The following is a 23,882-nucleotide window of genomic DNA, read 5'->3' on the forward strand; positions in this document are numbered from 1 at the left end:
GTTTGGGAAATTATCACTCAAGATTCATGGGCTCTTTCTGTTATCAAACAAGGGTACTTCATGCTCTGGAAAACTCTTCCTCCATTCATGGGCATTGCCCAACCATCTCAAGACCAACTGCATCCATTTCCACAGGTACTTCAGGAGTTGCTACATCAGGGAACAATTCAAGTTCCTGCATAACTTAGGAGAAGAGGGTTTTACTCCAGAATGTTTCTCATACTCAGAAAAGACTGCCCATGGAGACCCATTCTGGATCTTCCTCACCTAAGTACTTTTGCGAAAGTTCCTACCTTCCACATGCTGTCCCTGCAAACCAGGTTTCCTCTTACTTTTCCTCAGTCTTACATGGCCTCTCTGGACATCAAGGATGCTTATCTTCACATACCCATTTATCCTCTTTACAGGAAATGTTATGTTCCTCTAGTGCTTCATTGCTTACTGCAGACTTCAAGGCATCCAGGTTTAGCCTTCCCTGGATTATTTTCTTTTTCTAGCTCCTTGTCCAGTGACCCTGGAACAAAATCTACAGTTCACTATTTCTCTTCTGCAAATGTTGGGGTTCACAGTAAATTTCAAAAGGTCCTTTCTTTCCCCCTTCCAGGACCACATCTTCCTGGGGTGCAGGTTGCTGACAGATATGCTGGCATCTCTGCCTCCTCCATACGTTCAGTCTCTCATTTTTTACTTCAAATCTTCTCCCTCTTCCTTCTCTTACGGCCAGGGAGTTTCTCAGGATCCTGGGTTTCATGGTATCCACCATTCCCATGCTACCTCTGGCCAAACTTCACATGACAAGTTTCAGTGGTGCCTGAAATCAGTTTGGATGCAGCATGTGCATCCACTGGAGTTTGTGGTTCCTCTTCTCCCTTGTTTCAGAATGGAACTCCTTTGGTGGATTAAGTAGATTTCCCTGAACCCAGGCCTTCCTTTGCATCCTCCTCTTCCTACTCAGGAGTTGTTTACAGATGCCTCCGACCTAGGATGGGGAGCCAACTTGGCTTCCATGAAGGTACAAGGCCTTTGGTTTCCTCCTCAAAAGGAGGACCATATCAACATAAAAGAAATGAGATCTCTCATTTTAGCTCTTCAAGCTTTCCATCCACTTTTCCATCCAGGATCTCTAAAACTGTTTCCAGACAGTATCACAGTTATGTGGTATATTAACAAATGGGGAGGGGGAAGAATTCATACCTTCTGTGCAGGTTAGCTGTCATAGCTTGGGAACTGGCAGATCAGTACCATGTGACTCTTTAGGCAGTTTATATCTCCTCCAGTCAGAATTCGGTCACAGACAATCTGAGCAGGTCTGTGATACAATCCCACGAATGGATGATTCACATGGATGTGTTTCTGGACATTGTCCACCAATGGAGTGCTCCTCAGGTAGATCTGTTTCCCTCCCCTTTGAGCAGACACCTTCCTCTCTTTTGCGCCATAGTCCCAGGTCCTCTGGTTTGGAAGGTGGACACCTTTCAATTTCTTAGAGGGGGTTGTTTCTTTATGCATTTCCCCCTTTTCCTACCATTCAGAAAGTCCTGTTCAAGATTTAGCAGAGCAAACCAAAAATCCTGCTGGTGACTCCTTTTTGGCCAAGACAACACTGGTTCCCTCTTCTGCATTTAGACAAGGGCAGTCATCACAAGTTACCTCTCAGAGTGGACCATCTCACACAGGACAAGTGATCTCTTATCTAGCCACATCTGTCAACTCTCCGTCTGACTCTGTGGGTCATAGACTTCTGATTCCGTTCAGACACCTTTTTTCTGAGGACTTGTTTAGGGTACTGCAGGAGGCCAGAAAACCCATTACTAGAAAGTCATACTTGCCTAAATAGAAGGAGGTTTTGATTTGGTGTCGTTCATGCAATCTGGATCCACACTCTGTGGATGCTCTATTGATTCTTTCATACTTATTTATTTAGTTATATATTTGTTTGACATTTGTTTACCAGGGTGGTTTGAGTGGGTCTACAGCACCCATTGTCACTGGAGGCCCAGGGAGAAAACCTCCACATACAGTGCAGTGCAAGTACTTTATAGTCCAAAAACAATACAATTGATATACAAAAATAAGTTGATAGAATGTAAACTAGGTTACAAGATATACTACACATCTGGGCAATTCTATAGAATTATATTATTAGACAATGTTAGTCATTCTAACAACATGTTCATAGTGTATAAGTAGATAGTGTACAAAAGTAGTACAGTGTATGACATTGATTGTTGTAGTACATGAACGATAAAATGTTGGTTTCAGTTAGGAAAATAATAGCAGAAGAGTTAGTGATGCAGAAATATAGTGAGAGTTATGAATAGAGGCAATACAGACTGAGCAGTAGCTTAAGGATATGGTATAGAAACAGAGAAGGAGTTACGAGAGACATTAGGGTCTTTGTAGAGTGTGAAGGAAGGAGATGCGACAGAAGAAGAAAATGAAGCTAGCATGGAAGAAGAGAAAAAGCTGAGCATTAGGCTGGATTTATCCAGGAGCAAAGCCATGTATTTTTAGATGATTTTTTAAAGAAGCTTTAAAGCGGGTTAGGCCATGCATAGACTTGGTAGAAAGAGGTAGTGAATTCCATAGTTTAGACACAAAATATGAATACAGAGGGTGACCTGTTTTTTTGTGGATTTTGAGATGGCTAAAAGATTTTTGTCTTCTGATTGTAGGGATCTGTTTCATTTATAAGGTGTGACTAAGTTGGCTAGCACAGGGCAGGCAGTAGGCTTGAAAATAACGTTAGTTGGGTAGTTCAAGTCAGTTTAGTTCTAATGGCACTTTACAGTAATGTCTGATATTTAGAGTTTGTGGTAAACTGAACTACTTTGTTGTAGCACTGTTCCATCTTGGATAGGTTAGAAGTTTGTAAATTAGTGAGGATAGGGGCACTGTAAAGACGGGAGGGAAGTAAGAAGGTTTTTGCTAGGGAAATTTGGTTGGTGTAGTTAAGAAATGTTTGTATATGGGAGTCCCGATTTTTCATGAGTTTTCATTATATTTTGCCGTATGTGGTGGGCGAAGGAAAGTTTATTGTCCATGATTACTCCTAGAAGTTTGGATTCCTGCACTTTTTCTATGATAGAGTCTTGTCAGATGCAAAGATGTTGAAATGATCAATGACAGCAGAGGTGTTTTTAAGGTGGAAGAGTACTGATTTAGTCTTCTTTGGATAAAGAAAAAGTTGGGCTTTTCTTAGCCAGAATTCGACTGCTGTAAAGGACTGTTGAGATTTTGAAAGCAGTTCTGGTAGTGATTGAGCAGTGCAGATTATGATGGAATTGTCAGTGTATTGAATGAGGGTCCCAGGGTGAGAGGCACTGTGAAGGTTGTTTGTGAAAATGTTGAAGAGTAGGGGTCCTAGGATGGAGCCGTCGGGGACTCCCAATAGGGTTGTGGAGAAAGGGTGAGAGTTTGTTGGACCATTTCATTGCTTGTTTACGATCCTTGAGGTAGTTCTGAAACCATTTTACTGTGTTATGTGAGAAGCCTAAGTTAGTGTGTTCTGTAGTAGGGGGTGAGAGACCATGTCAAACGCCTTAGAGAGGTCAAGGAATACTGAGGTTGCATAGCATCCTGCATCTCTGGCCTTATTCATGGTGTCTGTAAAGGATAATAGGGCTGTAGATGTGCTGTGGCTGAGTCAGAAACCATGTTGGGTTTGGGTTACAAGATTGTTTTGCAATAGGTATTGCATTATCTGCTGATGGATACTTCTCTCGAGAATTTTGGGTATGGGTGACAAGATGGATTGTTGTTGTTGTGTCTTTCGGATTTTCCCAGTTAGGGGTCGCCACAGCGGAACTCCGGTCCGCTAATGATTGGTAGTTGATTTTTACATGCCGAGTTACCAGCCCTGACGCACAACCTTCAACGAAGGTATGCCCATTCACGCATGTCTCCACGCAGAAGACGCTCTAGCTGAGAATTGAACCGAACAGCATCTTACTGTGAGGCGACAACGCTACCGCAGCACCACAACCGCGGGTGGTGACAAGATGGATATAGGATGGAAATTGGTTAGTTCAATAAAGTTGCCTCATTTGTGGGTGGGGACGATGTGACTTTGTTTCCATGTGGTTGATACTTCTGATTCAGATAAAGACCTAATTGGGAGGTGATTGAGTTGGCAGCCAGTTCGAGGTAGTATGGTGGAAGATTATCGGCCGAGGTGGAACAGGGTTTTAATTTTTGTAGCATTTTCTTTATGGTGTTTGTGGGTATGGGCAGAAATGAGAATGGAATTTGTATGATATTTTGAGTGGGGGGTTATTAATTCTAGGGTTAGAGGTTGTAGATGGTATAGGACTGGTGCCTAAATAGGTTGAAGGGTGGGGGGGTCCAGTGTTAGGGTTGTTAGTAGGTCTGCTATTCATTTTAAGAAGTGCTTGTTAAAGTTTTTGGCTATTTGTGATGGAGGGGTTATCAGGTGATGGTGTGTGATCTCTGTTTGCCACAGGGTTAAGTAGAGTAGATATGGAGCCCAAATGTTTTGGGGGTGATTTTATACTGGAGTTAAAGCTGGGAATAGTATAATTTCTTATCTTTGTTGATTCATTTTGTAACTTTGTTACATAATGTTTTGAAGTTGAGATGGTTTTGTTCGTTTTTGTTTAGTTTCCAGGTTTTCCAGGCTAGGTCCCTTTGCTTCATCAGCTGTTCACATTCCTTAGAGAGCCATGAGATTGAGTTCTTTTTGATTCTTTTCATGCAAATTGGGGGGCTAGAATGTTTAGTATGTGAAGGAAGGTGTTATTAAAGTATAGTACGGCATCATTAAGGGGTAGTAGTTTATGGGATGTCCAGTCTATTTCAAGTAGGAGATTGTTGAATTCCTAACCGATTTTACAGTGTATACTCTTAGTTGTTGGTAGTTTGTTCTAATGGCATAAACTGGCAGATGATCACTCAGGGAAATCGTGTACCTGAAGAAGGATAATTGGTGGGGTGAGATACTAGGATCCACTGTAGGGTAGATTGGCAAGTAAGATCTTTGCTGTATCAGCAGCTGTCCATTCCCTTCAGCTCGTGGTGCATCTCATTTGACCACTGTCCCTGCAAACGGGTTCTCTCTCAGTTCCCCACATGCTGAATCCTTGGCCATTGACCGCATCTGCAGTGAAGAAACCAGACTCAAGGGCTTCAAAAAGACAATAAGTTACTTGACCACTGTCTCTGTGAACTGGTTCTCTCTCAGTCCCCCACTTGCTGAATCCTAGCCCATTGACCGCATCTGCAGTGAAGAAACCAGCCACAAGGACTCAAGGGCTTTAAAAAGAAAAAAAGTTACTGTAGGTGTCTAGCTGCGTTTCCCTCTTAGCCTGCTACTGTAGAAAGTACCTGGTCTAAAGCAGAAATAACTGGCTCTATCCACGGCTAGGGACAGCAGCTGCTCCCCACCCCCATCAGCTGTAAATACATTCCCCAGTTAAACTTTTTCTTTTTAGTTATCAGTACACCAAAATAAAGCTCTAGGTGAAAAAAAAGGTAACCCAATAGATACACTGAAATTGCCCACTTGTAAAATAGAGGCAAAAAGGTACTCAAACTGCCTTTTTTGTCTGCTTCAAACTAGGTTTCTACCCAGAAAGGACACAGCTGAAATCAGGTCTATAGATTGTTTTTCCCTCCTAGATTCTAATAACTCAGTTTGGCTATTTAGACACTTACCCTACAATCTTTAGCCTGAGGGGTTCTAGCTCGCTCCATTCACTACACTCACTTCGCTTCTCTCCTTGTCCCCTATTTCCACCTGCCCCCAGTACCTCTACATTTATTCTTAGCCTTAACCCCACTCCTAATTACCACCAATTAGCCTACACCACTGGTCACCCCCTCCCCCTACGTCCAGCACAATCATGCTTCTACCTAATATAATAACAATCCTAACCTGCGTAGTTCTAACTCACATTACATCCTACCAAGGCTCCACAGTCACTTGCCCCAACAACTTCCACTGTACTCTCTCAACACCCTCCCTCAAACACTATAACTACACAACCCCTGCCACCAAAAACATCCTCCTAATACACACACTCCATTACCAAACACCTAACACACTCAAAAATAAAATTTCCCTAAGATACCGTAAGCAATTTACTATGTATATAAAACATCCTAAACACTCTCTATAAACTAGCCCTCACTGGAGACATCCATCCAAACCCTGGTCCTCCCAAATCCAACCCAGTCACAACCCCCCCCCCCCACAACTCAACTCCTAGCCAACAAAAAACAACAGACCTACTTATAATGTCCCTAAACATCAGAAGCATATGCAATAAAATCCAAGAACTACATGCCAGCATAAGCATATATTCCCCAGATATTCTCTTCTTAAATGAAACCTGGCTCAGACCTCACATCAGAAGTGAGGAAATACTTCCACCTGAGTACAACATCCTTTCCATAGACAGATTGTCCAAAAAAGGAGGTGGTGTAGCATTTATATTTAAACACCACCTCAATATTCAACTCCTGAACACATCTGCCTCTCACCACAACAATGAAGAAATCCTTTATGCCAATCTCAAACTAAACCCAAACAAAACAATCAATATCATAGGATTCTATTTCCCACCAGGGCAAAATATTACATCCCTATAAAATCTCTTGAGCTGGGCTACTCTACCCCAGGAAACCACCATTCTCGCTGACTTTAACATCAACTGGCTATCCTGTAATGACAATCTCCCAGCCATTCACCTTAATCTCCATGGGTTCACTCAACTCATCCAATCCCCTACCCGAATCAACAAAAACCCTAACAATCATACCTTACTTGACTGGATCCTAGTCAACAAAGCCCTTCACTCCTACCTAGCAGGCTGCTTACCTAACAGTCTCAATGACCACTCCCCCACTTTCCTAATTCGGCACCAGACAAATTCTCAAGGCCATTATCCACAGGCAAATAAGGAACAAGTCCAACTTCAACCCCAACTCCTTCATCTCCTCCCTGCAAAAAATTAACTGGTCAACACTAAAATACCTCAACCTAGATGAGGCAGTCCACTTCAACAGTAACTTCCTTTCCATCCTAAACACCCATGGTCCTGTAAGAAATGCCAAAGTCAGATCAAGGCATGCCCCATGGTTACAAAAGACTACCAGAACCCTAATGAAATCCAGAGATAAGGCCTGGGAGCACTGGCTACCAACAAAAAATAACTCATATAGGCAATCATTCCTTGAACTGCGCAATAAAGCCAAAAAGCAAATACAATTAGACAAATCCCTGTACCATAAATCCACCCTAAACTCTACCAACTACAACCGTAAGCAATTCTTGTCCACTATTAACACTGTCCTCCACCCAGGGAAGGTTGATTACCCCCAGCCGTGCATTCCCCCTTCCTCCAGCAGTATTGCTGAATCCTTCAACAAACACTTCACTGAAACTATAACACCTCTAAACAAACAACACTTCCCCTACAACAGCCCCCCAAATCCTAACCCTGACCCCCCACTCCACTTTTCTTCTTCACCTCAGTACCTACCTCCAACATAAAATGACTGTTGTCAAAACTTAAACCCACCAAACTCGCAGCTGACAACCTCCCCTCTGAATACTTGAAAATTGCAGCTGATACACTAGCCTACCCATTTCAATTCTAATCAACCGTTCCATAACCGAAGGCTATGTTCTCTCGATATGGAAAATATTCCACATCATTCCCCTCCACAAAGGCACCCCCTCCACCGACCTCTCCAGTTACCGCCCCATTGCTATCCTCTCCCCTCACTTCAAGATACTTGAAAAATGTATCAGCACCCAGGTCTCCAACTACCTCCTAGCTAATAATCTCCTCTCCAAAACCCAACATGGTTTCAGGCCATATCACAGCACTAACTCTGCTCTGCTCTCCTTCACCAGCACTATACTTCATCACAAAAACAATGGCCTCTTCTCTACTGCCATATTTTTAGATCTCTCAAAGGCCTTTGACATAGTATCTCATGCGCTACTACTCTCTACTCTCCCCTGTCCCCAACCTCTCCTTCTCACAATCAGCCTGCAACTGGTTCCACAGCTATCAACATGGACGTCAGCAATCAGTAATCTGGGATGATAACCTATCACCTCACCTCTCAGTTACTCTTGGAGTTCCCAAGATTCTATCCTTGGCCCTTTGCTATTCTCACTTTTCACTAACAACCTACATACTGCCATCACACAAGCAGCTCTTCTACAGTACGCAGATGACTCTACTCTCATCTGCTCTGCCCCCACTCTACCAGAGCTACAACAAATCACACAGGAATCATTATTTTCTGTAGAAAGCTGGCTATCCAGTGCTCAGCTCCTACTCAACCCAAGTAAGACAAAACTTCTGTTCCAGCCTTCCAGTCACCCAAAACACCCCCCACTTCAACATTCTCACCAAAGACAATACCATTATCTCTCCATCAGAACACACAAAATTACTCCGTGTGGAAATAGACAGATTTGACACTCACATCTCTCACAATAAAAAAGTTCACAAGAGATTTGGTACATTATATTGAAGCTGCCAATTCCCAACCAAGACGGTTAGAATCTCCATAGCCAATTCCCAGTTAATCTCCACCCTACTCTATGCATCCTCCATACTTACCAACCTTAGACAGACAGACCTACACAAGCTGGATGCTTGTTACAACAAAATTGCTAAATTTACCACTGGATCCTCGTACCGCAGCCATCATTGTATCTCCCTTAAAGAACTAAACTGGCTAGAACTCCCACAACTGCTTCACTTTTAATCAACTCACCCTTGCTCATAAACTTATTAACCACCCCATAACATCCCTTCCCTTCAAACCCTATCACTCCACTAGGCCCCTAAGATCAAGCAACAAAAATCAACTCACTGTTATCAAACCCAAAAACTCAGCAGGAGAAGCCATATTTTCATGTACCATATCTAAACTTTGGAACAATCTTCCACCCTCTATAACTACTCTACCGTCCAGCAGCCTTTTCAAGACTGCACTCAAATTCCACTTAAATTTGCACTGGCTTTGTCCTTGTTCTAATCCAGACTAACAGCCCCACCCAAACTCTTAACCTAACTATACTACCGCCACTACTAACCACAATCAGAATTAGCTAGTTGTCTTTGCATACTTTAAAATCTTGTCCGACAACTTTACTAATATAAATGACAAGAAACTATCTTAACTTGCAATATTTACTGTGTATACTGTTTATAATCAATATCTTGTTATTGTATTAAAGCTAACAACCTGTAATTTTGTTTACTATTGCTGCAACTTTGTATCTCCATTTATCATGCACATGATGTGGAGCTTTTCTCCCTGGGCATCCACTGAAAAAAGACCTGCGTCCAGTCAGAATTTCCCAGTAAACAAATGTGAAATAAAAAGAAAATAAATAAATAAAATAAAATCTTGTTGGACTATTGATAAGCCGTGAAAAAACATATTTATGGAGGAGTTGGAAGCAGTGGTCTGCCAGTCTATATAAATGTCTCCTAAGATTATTGTTTCATGATTTATTGTTTGGGATGTCCAGAATAATGCATCTTCCAACACTGGTATATTGTGACCTCTTTTTGTTGTGTTGAGGTTCAAAAAAGAAGTTAGTATCTCAGCATTAGAAAAGCTGGGTATATTATTGTTTAGAATGAGTTGCTCAATGATGGTTTGGTTTGCTCCTCAGTGAAGGTTCGTCAGTCATTTTGTTTCCCCCTTTGGCTTCTAGGTTAGAGGTTAAATTCTTTCTCAAAGGCAATCTTCACATTAGACCTCCCAGGAAACCCGTTCCTCCTCCTTGGGATTTGAATTTTGTTTTGGAGAAGCTGGTTATGGGTCCATTTGAATCTGCAGCTACAGCTACCTTGCAACACTGTACTTGGAAAACTGTTCTGTTACTTGCTTTGACTTCTGCCAGAAGGGTATCTGAACTTCAAGCCTTAATGGTTCCCCACCTTTTCTGATTTTCCATAAAAACAGGGTCGCTTGCGTATTAACCCTTCCTTTTTGCCCAAGGTTATGAATGAGTTGGCTGTTAACCAGTCTATTCATCTACCCACCTTTTTTCCTTCTTGTAAGTCCTCTAGTGAGAGAATTTTACACACATTGGATGTGCATAAACAACTCCGATTTTATTGGGATAAAATTAAGGCTATCGGGAAATCTGATCAGCTCTTTGTTTCTTTTCATCCCAGGGCTCTGGGATTGCCTGTTTCCATGCAGACTATTTCCTGATGGATTTCAAAGGCTATTTCTTTTTGTTATGTTTTCCATGGGAAGAGCCTCCCTTTTCCTGTTAAGGCTCATTCTACTAGAGCTGTGGCTTCTTCGTGTGCTTTCTTAAAGGGTTTGGATGCTAATTCCATTTTAGAAGCAGCTACTTGGACTTCTGTACATACCTTCACCAAGCGTTACAAATTGGATGGCATCTCCAGATCTAGAGCTGGTTTTGCTAGAGCCATTCTTCATAGTTTTCTAGAGAGCTCTTCTACTCCTTACTCCTCCCAGGTGTCCTGCTAAGCTTTGGTACTTTTCCTTATGCAGAGAATGCTGCAGCATTATAATAGAAGGACGTAGAATAGTTGTGTACAGTCTTACCATAATCATAGATGTCCTTCTCTTCTATGTTGCAGTATCCTATCCCTCCCTCTTTCCACCCTGGTGCTTGGTTTTGTTCTGGATGTCTGATAACTTTCTTGTTTCCTTAGGCTGGCGTTCCTCCTGGGCCATTCAGTTCTGAGGTTTGTAGTTGCAGATGTTACTTTTATGGCCAACATACTGCTAAGCCATTAGTTTGACATCTCACGTGCTAGCAGTTACTTAAAAGCTCTTGTATACTGGCCGTACATCAGGTTGCCGATGGCAGAGGATCACACATGTAAAGAATACTGCAACATAGAAGAGAAGAACATCTGTGATTGTAGTAAGATTTTACACAACTGTTCTTTGCATTGGTAAAAATGTCAATTTCTGTTGGAGGACACAAGTGAGAGCCAAAGACATTTAGACTAATTTTGGTTATTCTTTGGCATATTTGAAAGCTCGTTAGCTTTTGGAAGAGGTAGTAAGAGCATAAAGCAGTCTCCTTGCAGAATGCAATGATGAAAAGAAACAGAAGTGCACTTTTTAATAAAACACTAGATGTCCTTCAAGAATGCAACTACAGTCATAACATATGGGTTGTCCTGCCTCAGGCAGCCCTCGGTCGGCCGAATTCCAAAGTCTGGGTCCGGCGTCAGCTGGTGTCGCCTCCTCTCCGACGTCACAACGGCTGGAGTATAAAGGCATCAGCCGACGCCATCTTCTTCAGTCTTTCTTGCCGCGCGGTGCCCGAAGCAGAAGCAGTTCGCAAGTGCCTGTCGGTCAGCTCCTGTGTTTTCAGTACCAAAGTCATCTAAAAGCTAAGTACCCCATTGGGGAACATTTTTTCTTGCCTCAGCCGATGTCAGAACAAATTGAGAAAGTTAATAATTGTTTGTCTTGTGGTAAACAAATACCTCATAAGGACTTCCATTCTTACTGTCTTCCTTGCCTGGGCCCAGACCACGACATCTCGGCCTGTGCTTGCTTTAATAAGCGCACTCTCAGGCACCGGGCAGAATTTGCTGAAGACTTTTTCGGCGAATCCTTTGCGTATATCATGCCGTCGGATCAACCGACAACTCAATCTTCCAAAAAACGGAAGGACCGGGACCGGCTTCCTCGGCCCGCGTCCTCTTCCGATACTACTCCTAGACCCTCCGCTAGTGCTTTGGTCCCTGCGGAAGCGGTAATTCAACCGCTCCAGGCTGACGACACAGCGTTAACTTGTCCTTCGGTCCCGGAGACTTCTCCGGTGCCGGTCGTTGATTTTCCTCCGGAAACCGAAGTTCTTGATTTACCCGACACCATTCCGGTGGACAAGGTCACTCCTGCACGTGGGGCTGCTAGGCCTCCTGTATCTATGTCCATCAAGGCCTTTGCACGTGCTAAGGCCGCCAGCCAGGCCAAGGCCCATCCTAAACCTGCTGTCCAGGCCCCCTCCTCTGATAAACAGATAATGTCTCTTGCTGCAGACCTTATTTCCCTTATCAGGGGGTCTCAGCCTCACCCAGACAGAGGTTCTCAGCCTCCTGCAGAGAAAAGGCCTAGAACTGAACAGACTGAAAACCTCTCTTCAGATGAGGCCTCTGGGGATTCTGACCATTCAGATATTCAAGAAGAATCCTTCCAGGCCTATGAGGACTCTGATGCTGAGGAATCAATTTCCTCTGCCTCTCCTCCAGAGGATTTCTCGTTTGGTGAAGTCCTGCACTCAATGAGGGAACATTTCCAATGGCAGGGTCAGGAATTCTCTGATTCCAGGAAAAGGCTACGTACCTTCCTAAAGCTTCCCCAGCACAGACCTTTAGCTATTCCTCCTGTGATGGATGTTTTGGATGATGTTTTCTCCGACTCCAGTGCTAACCCTGATTCTCTCCCCCCTGCTCCTGTCAAGCCAGACAGATATTACAGAGTCCCTGACTCTCACAAACATCTCTTTAAGGCCCACTCAGTGGATTTAGAAACTATTTCACAGGGTCCCAAGGGAGTGGCTACCTCCACTGCCAAGAATCCTTTGCCAGCGGATAGGGAAGCTAGGTCTATGGAGAGATGGGGTAAAAAAATTTATACCTCTACCACCCTAGCCATGAGGTCACTTAACTGCCTTTTTCATATGTTTCAGTACCAGGATTTTTTACTGGATGATTTACAGAAAAAGTTAGCCTCTCCTGACCCTATTGATAGAAAGGCATTGCAGGATCACATACATAACATTCAGCAGGTTAACAATCATTTTCTTCAGTGTGGTTATGATGCATTGGAGGCTTCATGTAGGGCAGCTATGACTGGGGCTGTGATACGTAGACATGCTTGGTTAAAAGATCAGCCACTGCCAGACCATGTCAAAGTAAAGTTACTTGATGCACCTCTGGAAAAACAGAAGCTTTTTGGTGCTAATGCACAAGACGTGTTGAAGTCCATTGAGGAAAAAGCTAAGTCAGTACAGGCAGTCAAGGATTTCCTCCAGGTTCAGCCACCCAGATTCAGTAGAAACTGGCCCTCAAAGAATTGGTCCTTCCCAGACTCGGACAAGTTTCAAAGGGGAAAGAACAGGCGTGGCCGAGGACAATACCGAGGCTCCTACAGGGGCCGCCAATGGCAACCTACAAATCAAAGAAGTGCTGCAGCCAGTCCAGCTGCACCACAAGGACAACAACAATGACTTGACTTTCATACCGCCTACAAGGGCTCAGAGAGAAGCACCCTTGGACAGAAAATTATCCTTATTCTCAGAAAACTGGCATATCTTAACCAAGGACAACTGGATTCTGGATTTAATAGACAAAGGTTACAGATTCCACTTTCATGCTTTTCCTACAAGACAGGCATGCCAAACCTGCCACACCATCAAAGGGCAGAGGCACTCATTCAAGTTTCAAAGCTATTAAGTATAAAAGCAATAGAAAAGGTACCCCCTCAGGAACAAGGCCAGGGATTTTATTCAAGACTGTTCCTTGTTCCAAGAAAGGAAAACAAATGGAGGCCTATACTGGACTTGTCTACTCTAAATACATTTCTCATTGTGCCAAAGTTCAAAATGCTGACGTTACAGCAACTCCTTCCCATGCTGGGCAAGGGGTCTTGGCTGGTCACTCTGGACCTCAAGGAGGCATACCTGCATGTCCCAATCAGACAAAGCTGCAGAAGATACCTCAGATTTCTTGCAGGGACAGAGCATTATCAATTCTCAGCATTGCCGTTTGGCTTATCTACTGCCCAGAGTGTTCACGAAATGCCTGGCATCAGTAGTGGCACACTGCAGACTCCAGGGAATTCAAATATACCCCTACCTGGACGACTGCCTCATACAAGCAGACAACAAACAAACCTTAATAAAAAACTTGGACTATGTCGTGCAATTACTACAGGCCTTGGGATACACAGTCAACATTCAGAAATCAAGACTACTGCCATCCCAACAGATTATTTTCCTAGGAGCCAAACTGGACACACAAACACAAATGGCCTACCTCATAGAGGAAAAACAACAGCAGTTACCAGAGTACTTCAAAGGCCTAGCACAGCTCTCCCAGCTGACTGCAAGGAAACTCCTGCAGGCACTGGGATTCATGGCATCATGCATTCTTCTGATACCTTTGGCAAGACTTCATATGAGAAAGCTGCAATGGTATTTGAAAAGCTTATGGTCCCAACACAGCCAAAGCCTAGAGGACGTAATCCCACTTATTCCATGTCTGCGAAAAGAATTCTTGTGGTGGGCTCAAGCAAGTCAGTTAAACAAAGGCATGTCTTTCAACAGACCTCAAGCAGGTCAAATAATTACAACCGACGCCTCAGATCATGGATGGGGCGACATGGAGGGCAGATGCGTTCAAGGTCAATGGACACCAAAGGAAAGACATCTGCACATAAACCAAAAAGAGATGTTGGCAGTGATACATGCAATCGAGAGTTTCGAAAAATCACTGCAACAAGGACATTTACTAATAAGGACAGACAGCACCACTGTCATGTGGTATATAAACAAGCAGAGAGGGACTCATTCATACCCCCTCTGCAGACTAACAATGAATCTCTGGGAAAAAGCACTGAGTCTGAAGATACACCTGCAATCCCAGTTTGTGCCAGGCAAGGACAATGTACTGGCGGACAAGCTGAGCAGAAATTTCTTGGATCCACACGAATGGATACTGCACCCCACATTTTCTCACAAATAACAAAGACATGGGGAAGACCGGACATAGATCTCTTTGCATCTCACACGAATCATCACCTGGACAAGTTCTGTACCAGGACCCGCCATCCTCTAGCCTGGACAACGGATGCTCTCTCCTTCAGCTGGAATTCCCTAAAAATTTATGCATTTCCTCCCCTGCCACTGTTGACCAAGGTAATAAAAAGTTCACAAGAGACTTGGTGCATTATACTGAAGCTGCCAATTCCTAACCAAGACGGCTAGAATCTCCATAGCCAATTCCCAGCTAATCTCCACCCTATTCTATGCATCCTCCATACTTACCAACCTTAGACAGACAGACCGACCTACACAAGCTGGATGCTTGTTACAACAAAATTGCTAAATTTACCACTGGATCCTCGTACCGCAGCCATCATTGTATCTCCCTTAAAGAACTAAACTGGCTAGAACTCCCACAACTGCTTCACTTTAATCAACTCACCCTCGCTCATAAACTTATTAACCACCCCATAACATCCCTTCCCTTCAAACCCTATCACTCCACTAGGCCCCTAAGATCAAGCAACAAAAATCAACTCACTGTTATCAAACCCAAAAACTCAGCAGGAGAAGCCATATTTTCATGTACCATATCTAAACTTTGGAACAATCTTCTACCCTCTATAACTACTCTACCGTCCAGCAGCCTTTTCAAGACTGCGCTCAAATTCCACTTAAATTTGCACTGGCTTTGTCCTTGTTCTAATCCAGACTAACAGCCCCACCCAAACTCTTAACCCAACTATACTACCGCCACTACTAACCACAATCAGAATTAGCTAGTTGTCTTTGCATACTTTAAAATCTTGTCTGACAACTTTACTAATATTATAAATGACAAGAAACTATCTTAACTTGCAATATTTACTGTATATACTGTTTATAATCAATATCTTGTTATTGTATTAAAGCCAACAACCTGTAATTTTGTTTACTATTGCTGCAACTTTGTATCTCCATTTATCATGCACATGATGTGGAGCTTTTTTCCCTGGGCATCCACTGAAAAAAGACCTGCGTCCAGTCAGAATTTCCCAGTAAACAAATGTGAAATAAAAAGAAAATAAATAAATAAAATAAAATCTTGTTGGACTATTGATAAGCTGTGAAAAAACATACAGATTGATACTATTTATGGAGGAGTTGGAAGCAGTGGTCTGCCAGTCTATATAAATAATCCTAAGATTATTGTTTCATGATTTATTGTTTGGGATGTCCAGAATAATGCATCTTCCAACACTGGTATATTGTGACCTCTTTTTGTTGTGTTGAGGTTCAAAAAAGAAGTTAGTATCTCAGCATTAAAAAAGCTGGGTATACTACTTGTGTAGAATGAGTTGCTCAATGATGGTTTGGTTTGCTCCTCAATGAAGGTTCGTCAGTCATTTTGTTTCCCCCTTTGGCTAGGTTAGAGGTTAAATTCTTTCTCAAAGGCAATCTTCACATTAGACCTCCCAGGAAACCCGTTCCTCCTCCTTGGGATTTGAATTTTGTTTTGGAGAAGCTGGTTATGGGTCCATTTGAGTCTGCAGCTACAGCTACCTTGCAACTCTGTACTTGGAAAACTGTTCTGTTACTTGCTTTGACTTCTGCCAGAAGGGTATCTGAACTTCAAGCCTTAATGGTTCCCCACCTTTTCTGATTTTCCATAAAGACAGGGTCCCTTGCGTATTAACCCTTACTTTTTGCCCAAGGTTATGAATGAGTTGGCTGTTAACCAATCTTTTCATCTACCCACCTTTTTTCCTTCTTGTAAGTCCTCTAGTGAGAGAATTTTACACACATTGGATGTGCATAAACAACTCAGATTTTATTTGGATAAAATTAAGGCTATCAGAAAATCAGCTCTTTGTTTCTTTTCATCCCAGGGCTCTGGGATTGTCTGTTTCCAAGCAGACTGTTTCCTGCTGGATTTCAAAGGCTATTTCTTTTTGTTATGTTTTCCATGGGAAGAGCCTCCCTTTTCCTGTTAAGGCTCATTCTACTAGAGCTGTGGCTTCTTCGTGTGCTTTCTTAAAGGGTTTGGATGCTAATTCCATTTTAGAAGCAGCTACTTGGACTTCTGTACATACCTTCACCAAGCGTTACAAATTGGATGGCATCTCCAGATCTAGAGCTGGTTTTGCTAGAGCCATTCTTCATAGTTTTCTAGAGAGCTCTTGTACTCCTTACTCCTCCCAGGTCTCCTGCTAAGCTTTGGTACTTTTCCTTATGCAGAGAATACTGCAACATTATAATAGAAGGATGTAGAATAGTTGTGTACAGTCTTACCATAATCATAGATGTCCTTCTCTTCTATGTTGCAGTATCTTATCCCTCCCTCTTTCTACCCTGGTGCTTGGTTTTGCTCTGGATGTCTGATAACTTTCTTGTTTCCTTAGGCTGGCATTCCTCCTGGGCCATTCAGTTCTGAGGTTTGTAGTTGCAGATGTTACTTTTATGGCCAACATACTCCTAAGCCATTCGTTCGACATCTCACGTGCTAGCAGTACTTAAAAGCTCTTGTATACTGGCCGTACATCAGGTTGCTGATGGCAGAGGATCCCACATGTAAAGAATACTGCAACATAGAAGAGAAGGACATCTATGATTATAGTAAGATTTTACACAACTGTTCTTTGCATTGGTAAAAATGTCAATTTCTGTTGGAGGACTCAAGTGAGAGCCAAAGACATTTAGACTGATTTTGGTTATTCTTCTTTGGCATATTTGAAAGCTCATTAGCTTTTGGAAGAGGTAGTAAGAGCATAAAGCAGTCTCCTTGCAGAATGCAATGATGAAAAGAAACAGAAGTGCACTTTTTAATAAAACACTAGTTTGTGTTTCAGGGATTCTGATATTTAAAGCTCTTTATGTCATTACTTTGCGAAACTGAGGAAAAGAGCAGATAAAACAATGAGTAGAGAAGAAAAGAGATGATTTGCATACAATTTCCTGGAAAGACTTCAGCAGGTAGGTGTGTGTGTGTATATATGTATATATATATATATATATATATATATATATATATATATATATATATATATATATATATATATATATATAGATATATATATATGCAGAAGTGGAAAAGGGCAAACCACTGAGTTGGAGAGCTGCTATAGAAAAACAGCAGTGTTAAGAGAGAAACTAATGGTGATTGTTGATTTTTGTGTTATTATTATTGTTTTGTTGTTGATGTTCTTCGTGTTTCACTGTTGCAGTCATCACACTTGGGTTATCTTCCTGCATGTAGTGCTCAGTCAGCCCAAATACCAGAGAACTAGTATTTCTGTGTCAGTTGCTGTCACTTCAGTATTGACGTCAGGTCGTCAGAGGTGTAAAAACAAGCAGCCGATGACATTACATCAGTCTTTCTTGCCGAGGAGGAGCCCGAAGCAGAAGCAGTTTGCAAGTGCCGGTCGGCCGCTACCTGAAATTTTCGTTTTTCGAGTTGATAATCCTGAAGTCTTCTAAAGCTAAACACCCCATTGGGGATCCTTTTTTTTTGCTCTAATCGATGTCAGAAAAAGTTAACAATTGTCTTGCCTGTGGCAAGCAAATACCTCACAAAGATTTTCATTCTTACTGCATTACCTGTTTAGGCCCAGACCACGACATCCCTCGCTGTCGGTTTTGTGCCTTGTTTAACCCCAGAACCATTCGTCATCGGGCTATTTTTGTTGCTAAATTCTTTCGCTCTTCATCTCCATATTCCAAAATGGCTTTGGTAAGCCATCCGACTACCGATCTTCTGAAAAAATGTAAGGATAAAGACAGACCGCATATGTCCAAAACTGCCGAGGATGCTTCTGTTAAGCTAGTTGCAGTCCGCCAGTACTCAGTGAGGCGCCTTTGCAGCCCCTGATACCCACTTCTATGGATTTGCAGGCCTCTGCTGAGAGGCTGAGACCCATTCAGAGTCCGGTATGCCGCGAGATGGTTCTTCGACTGTGGAACCAGCGGATGTCTCTACCTCGGATGGATCTGGAGCCTCTATGCAGGCATTGGCTTCTGAGGGTGTTTTCCGACCTACCGATGTTTGAATCAAACCGATGACTTCTTTTTTAGCCAAAACTACTGAGTTTCTTAGGCCCAGAGTATGCACTACGCTTAGAAAACTGACGACTAAAGCGCATGGTCAGGCCCCCATGCCACAAAAACAAATGCTTAGAATGGCTGAAGACCTTATAATGCTAATTAGGGGAAGCCAGCCTTCCCCTGCTAAGTGACAAAGAATTCAGTTGCCTTCAGATTCTACAGACCATGAGTCCGATGACTCTGACCTTTCTGATTATCAGGACATGCCCTTATTAGCCTATGAGGATTCAGATTCAGAGAAATCCATTCCCTGTGCCTCCCCTCCAGAGGATTTCTCTTTTGGTGAAATCTTGCATACTTTAAGAGAGCATTTCCAGTGGGAATGCTAAGACTATCGTTAGTCCAAAAAGAGACTCAGAGAATTTTTAGAGCTACCTCAGCACAGGCTTTTAGCTATTCCCCCTGTCCTAGATGTTGTGGATGATTTTTTCTTAGAATCCAGTCTTACTCCAGACTCCTTACCTCCGGCCCCTAGGAAACCTGACAGGTACTACTGAATACCTGATTCCCATAGGTTTCTTTTCAAGAATCCTACTGCTGATCCAAAGATCATTTCCCAGGGACCTAAAGGTATTAAGGTTACTACAGCCAAAAATCCTACCCTTTCGGACAGGGATTCCATAGCTTTAGACAGATTGGGTAAGAAGGTATATACCTCTGCAACTCTTGCTATCAGGGCATTGAATTTCCAGTTTCACATGATGAAGTACCAGCAACATATTATGGATCTCGTTAAACAAAAAATGGTAATATTTCCAGATTGTACAGAAAATAAAGATTTGCAAGAGCTTATGCATTTTGCAAACCAAGTTAGTAAGCATACTTTGCAGTGTGGATTTGATGCCCTAGAAGCATCTTGCAGGGCTGCAGTCACTGGCTCTGTACTGCGAAGACATGCTTGGCTGAAGGAGCAGACCTTGCCAGATCATGTCAAATCCAAATTACTAGATGCTCCTTTAAATAAGGACATTTTGTTTGGCACCAAAGCAGAAGTTGTTCTTAAAAAGATGGAAGAAAATCTAAATCTGTGCAAACTGTTAAAAATTCCTTACAAGTGCAATCACCTCGATTCAGTAGGCATTGCCCTTCAAAACACTGGTCCTTTCCAGCCCCCTCCAGGCCTTCCCAAACAAGACCCAGGAGAAACAGACCACCCAGACTACAGTCTCTGGGTATGCAGAGATCTATGCACTGGAGTACTCCCACCCCTAAAACAGGGAGTGGTAAGCCACGTCCCTATGGAAAAAGTTCACAATGACTTCTCAACTAGGAAAACTTGCCCTTCATGCAAAAAACTGGATGTCCATCACTCAGGACGGATGGGTCCTCAGCATTATATCCCAAGGGTACAAATTTTGTTTCCATTCACTGCCAACTCCATGGGTTTCCAGACCTTCCTCCAAACCAGTGGGCAGAGGCTCAAAACAAAGTTCTTTCCCTGCTCAACATCAGAGCTATTCAGCCAGTTCCAGTAGAACAAAGGGGTCAGGGTTTCTACTCCAGACTATTCCTGGTACCCAGGAAAGAGGGCTCTTGGTGCCCAATCCTGGATCTTTCAAGTCTCAACACCTTTCTGATGGTCCCAAAATTCAAGATGCTTACCCTGCAACAGCTTCTCTCTATGCTAGCCAAAGATGCCTGGTTAGTCACCCTAGATTTAAAAGAAGCTTATCTGCACATTCCCATCAGGGACTCATGCAGGAAATATCTACGTTTCAGGGCAGGATCTATGCATTGCCAGTTCTCTGCACTTCCCTTTGGCTTATCTACTGTGCCCAGGGTATTCACAAAATGCCTGGCTCCAGCCATTGCATTCTACAGGCAGAGAAATATCCAAATTTACACTTACTTGGACGACTGCCTGATTCAGGTGGACAGCCAGGAATTGCTGCTTCAGCACCTGGCATTTGTAAAAAGCCTTCTAACTTCTTTGGGGTACACCATCAACAAAAAGAAATCACAACTGGTGCCCAGTCAAAAGTTTGTATTCCTCTGTGCAAGCTTGGACACAACTTCCCAGATGACATTTCTCACTTCAGAAAAACAAGTCTGACAGACTACTTCAAGCAAATGGCCACCAGAAACCAGCTAACTGCAAGTAAAAAGCCCTAGTGTTCATGGCCTCATGTATTCTGCTAATGTCATATGCAAGACTGCATATGAGGAAACTTCATTGGTACTTAAAAAGTCTTTGATGCCAACATTGTCAGGACCTGTCATTCCTATCGTGCCTTGTCTGAGGGTAGAGTTTCTTTGGTGGGCAGAAGCATACAACCACGATAAGGGACTGCATTTTACTCTACCCCACACTGCCCAAACCCTGACCACAGACACATCAGACTATGCATGGGGGGGCCCACATGGGTGGCAAATGCATTCAGGGCCACTGGAGCCCAAGCCAAATTCTCCCGTACATCAACCAAAAGGAGATGCTAGCTGTACAGAATGCTCTGACAGCGTTCAGATACCTAATCCTTCCAGGACAACTGCTGATAAAAACAGACACTACCACAGTTATGTGGTACATAAACAAGCAGGGGGGAACCCATTTTACCCACTCTGCAGGTTAGCCATGAATCTGTGGAGCACAGCTTTGGACAGCCAAGTCCATCTACAAGCTCAGTTCCTGCCAGACAAACAAAATTCACTGGCAGATGACTTAAGCAGAAGTCCCCTAGACCCACACAATTTGAAATTGGAGCCCAGTACCTTCAACCTCCTGATCCAGAGGTGGATATCTTTGCCTCCCCCCACAACCACCAGTTAAGCAAATTCTGCACCAGGAACCCTCACAGCAGGGCCTGGAAAGTGGATGTCCTACCCTTTCAATTTGAAAACCTCTCAGTCTATGCCTTTCCCCCTCTGCCCCTTCTCTCAAGAGTACTACTCAAGATAAAAGAAGACAGGCCAAGGACAATTCTGATTGCCCCCACGCCAGCACTGGTACCCGCTCCTGCACAGCCTGACAACGGTGCCACCCTGGTACCTACACCAGACCTCTTCCCTGCTGTCACAGCAGGAGGGACAGATTTTGCATCCACAATTACAAACCCTAAATCTTGCAGCCTTGCTTATTCCTTGAATACTCCACCAACAACTCTAAGTAAACAGATGCTGGATGTCATTCTTGAAGCCAGAAGGCCTAGTACTAGGAAATCCTGTGCGGAAAAGTGGAAAATATATTGTTTTTGGATTCAGTCTAAAGGAAAGGACACAGCTCCTTACCTCTAATCCTGGATTACCTAACAGAGCTACTCCACAGAGGCCTATCCTTCTCCTCCATTAAGATTCATGCCACTGCCATTTTGGCTCATTACAATACTGAGCCACCTCTATTTTCTCACCCTCTCATCAAACAGTTCCTGAGAGAGGCTAACAACTTAAAGCCCTCAAAGAGAGCACCCACCCCTGCTTGGGACCTTAACTTTGTACTGGAAAAGCTCACACTTCCCTCTTTTGAACCTGCTGCTTCAGCAGAGTTGCAGTTCCTCTCTTGGAAAACAGCCTTGCTTCTAGACATCACTTCATCTAGAAGAGTGTCTGAGCTACATGCACTGATGGCTGTGGAACCCTTTATTATCTTCCATGCTGACAGGGTTTCCTTCAGGACTAACCTGTCCTTTATGCTTAAGGTGGTGTCCAGTGTGGCCCTAAACCAATCCATCCATTTGCCAACCTTCTTCCCTAACCCTCAGAATAAAGGAGAAAGGATCCTGCACTCTGGACGTGCACAGACTGCTCAGGTTCTACCTTGATAGGACTAATCCTTTCAGAAAATCTGACCAGCTGCTAGTCAGCTTTGCAACAGGGGCAGAGGGCAAGGCCATTTCTAAACCAACCATTTCCAAATGGATAGCACACTGCATCCATTTCTGCTACAAGCACCGTGGAAAAATTAACCCCTCAGGGGTCAGAACACATTCCACTAGGGCTACTTCTACCTCTGCAGCATTTCTCAGGGGAGTCCCTACCAGGGACATTCTGGAAGCTGCAACCTGGAGTTCTGTACACACCTTCACCGAACATTACCACTTACCTGTCTTTTCCAAATCCAGGGCAGGATTTGCTACAGCAGTCTTGCAGGGCCTACTAGCCAGCCCTAACTCTTCTTGACTGCCTCCACCCTTCCTCAGCTTTGGAAATCAACCCAAGTGTGATGACTGCAACAGTGAAACACAAAGAACATAGTACAGTTGTGTACACTTACCATAAATGTAGATGTTCGAGTGTATTCACTGTTGCAATCCTGGTTTCCCTCTCTCCAGCCCCCTGTTTTTCTCTATCTTTCTATCTCTCCTCTCTATGGCTATTCCTAATGGTATTAGTATTAACTTTTTACTGGTGGTGGTTTCCACACCATATACTAACTCCCTATTTGGGGGCTCCTGACATTTGGGGCAAGAAAAACTGATGTACTGGCGTCGGCTGGTATATACAAAAAGAACTCAGCTTCCACAACCAGACAACTCTTTAATAAAGTAAAATAAAGTAGAAAAAATGGTAAGCGCTTTCGCGACCTCAAACTGTCGCTTCATCAGACAAAGAACATTGAATAAAGACCATATTATATACAAGTCACTAATTAAACAATCATCTGATGTCATCAATTCAAACATTTTTTCAAGAAACAGAGAGTAAAAACCAATGTAAAAATCAGTCCCTCTCAACTATTAGATATAAATATATAAATATAAAGTAAAAAGCATATTATGACTCACATTAAAAATGTATAGATAAAAACATGTTAATAAAACATTTAAAAAGCAAGTAACTAATGTTTAAGGCGTCTCAATTTTAAAAAGGGTTTGACAGAAAAGGTGCCGTTTAGACCTGGTGGTTTTTCAGTATTTAATAAAAGAATCCACTTTTGTTCTGTTGCTGCTGTGATACTGTCAATGTTTCCTCCTTGTAAATTAGCCTCTATGACCTGTATAACAAAAAACTTAAAAAGTATGTGAAGGATCTGTTGAAATAACATGACTAGCCAATGCATTATTGGCCTTCTGGTTTCTGATGTCCCTAATGTGTTCCAGAATCCTGT

General features: G+C 42.9%; 1 protein-coding gene across 2 annotated transcripts in view; it reads left to right on the top strand.

Moving 5' to 3' along the window:
- TTC27 (tetratricopeptide repeat domain 27) overlaps nt 1-23,882 on the top strand; it is a 2,723,583-nt gene that overhangs the window by 814,232 nt on the left and 1,885,469 nt on the right. The window lies entirely within an intron of this gene.

Source organism: Protopterus annectens, chromosome 1.part2 (assembly GCF_019279795.1).
Source record: "Protopterus annectens isolate FY-2018-M chromosome 1.part2, PAN1.0, whole genome shotgun sequence".
NCBI lineage: Eukaryota > Metazoa > Chordata > Ceratodontiformes > Protopteridae > Protopterus > Protopterus annectens.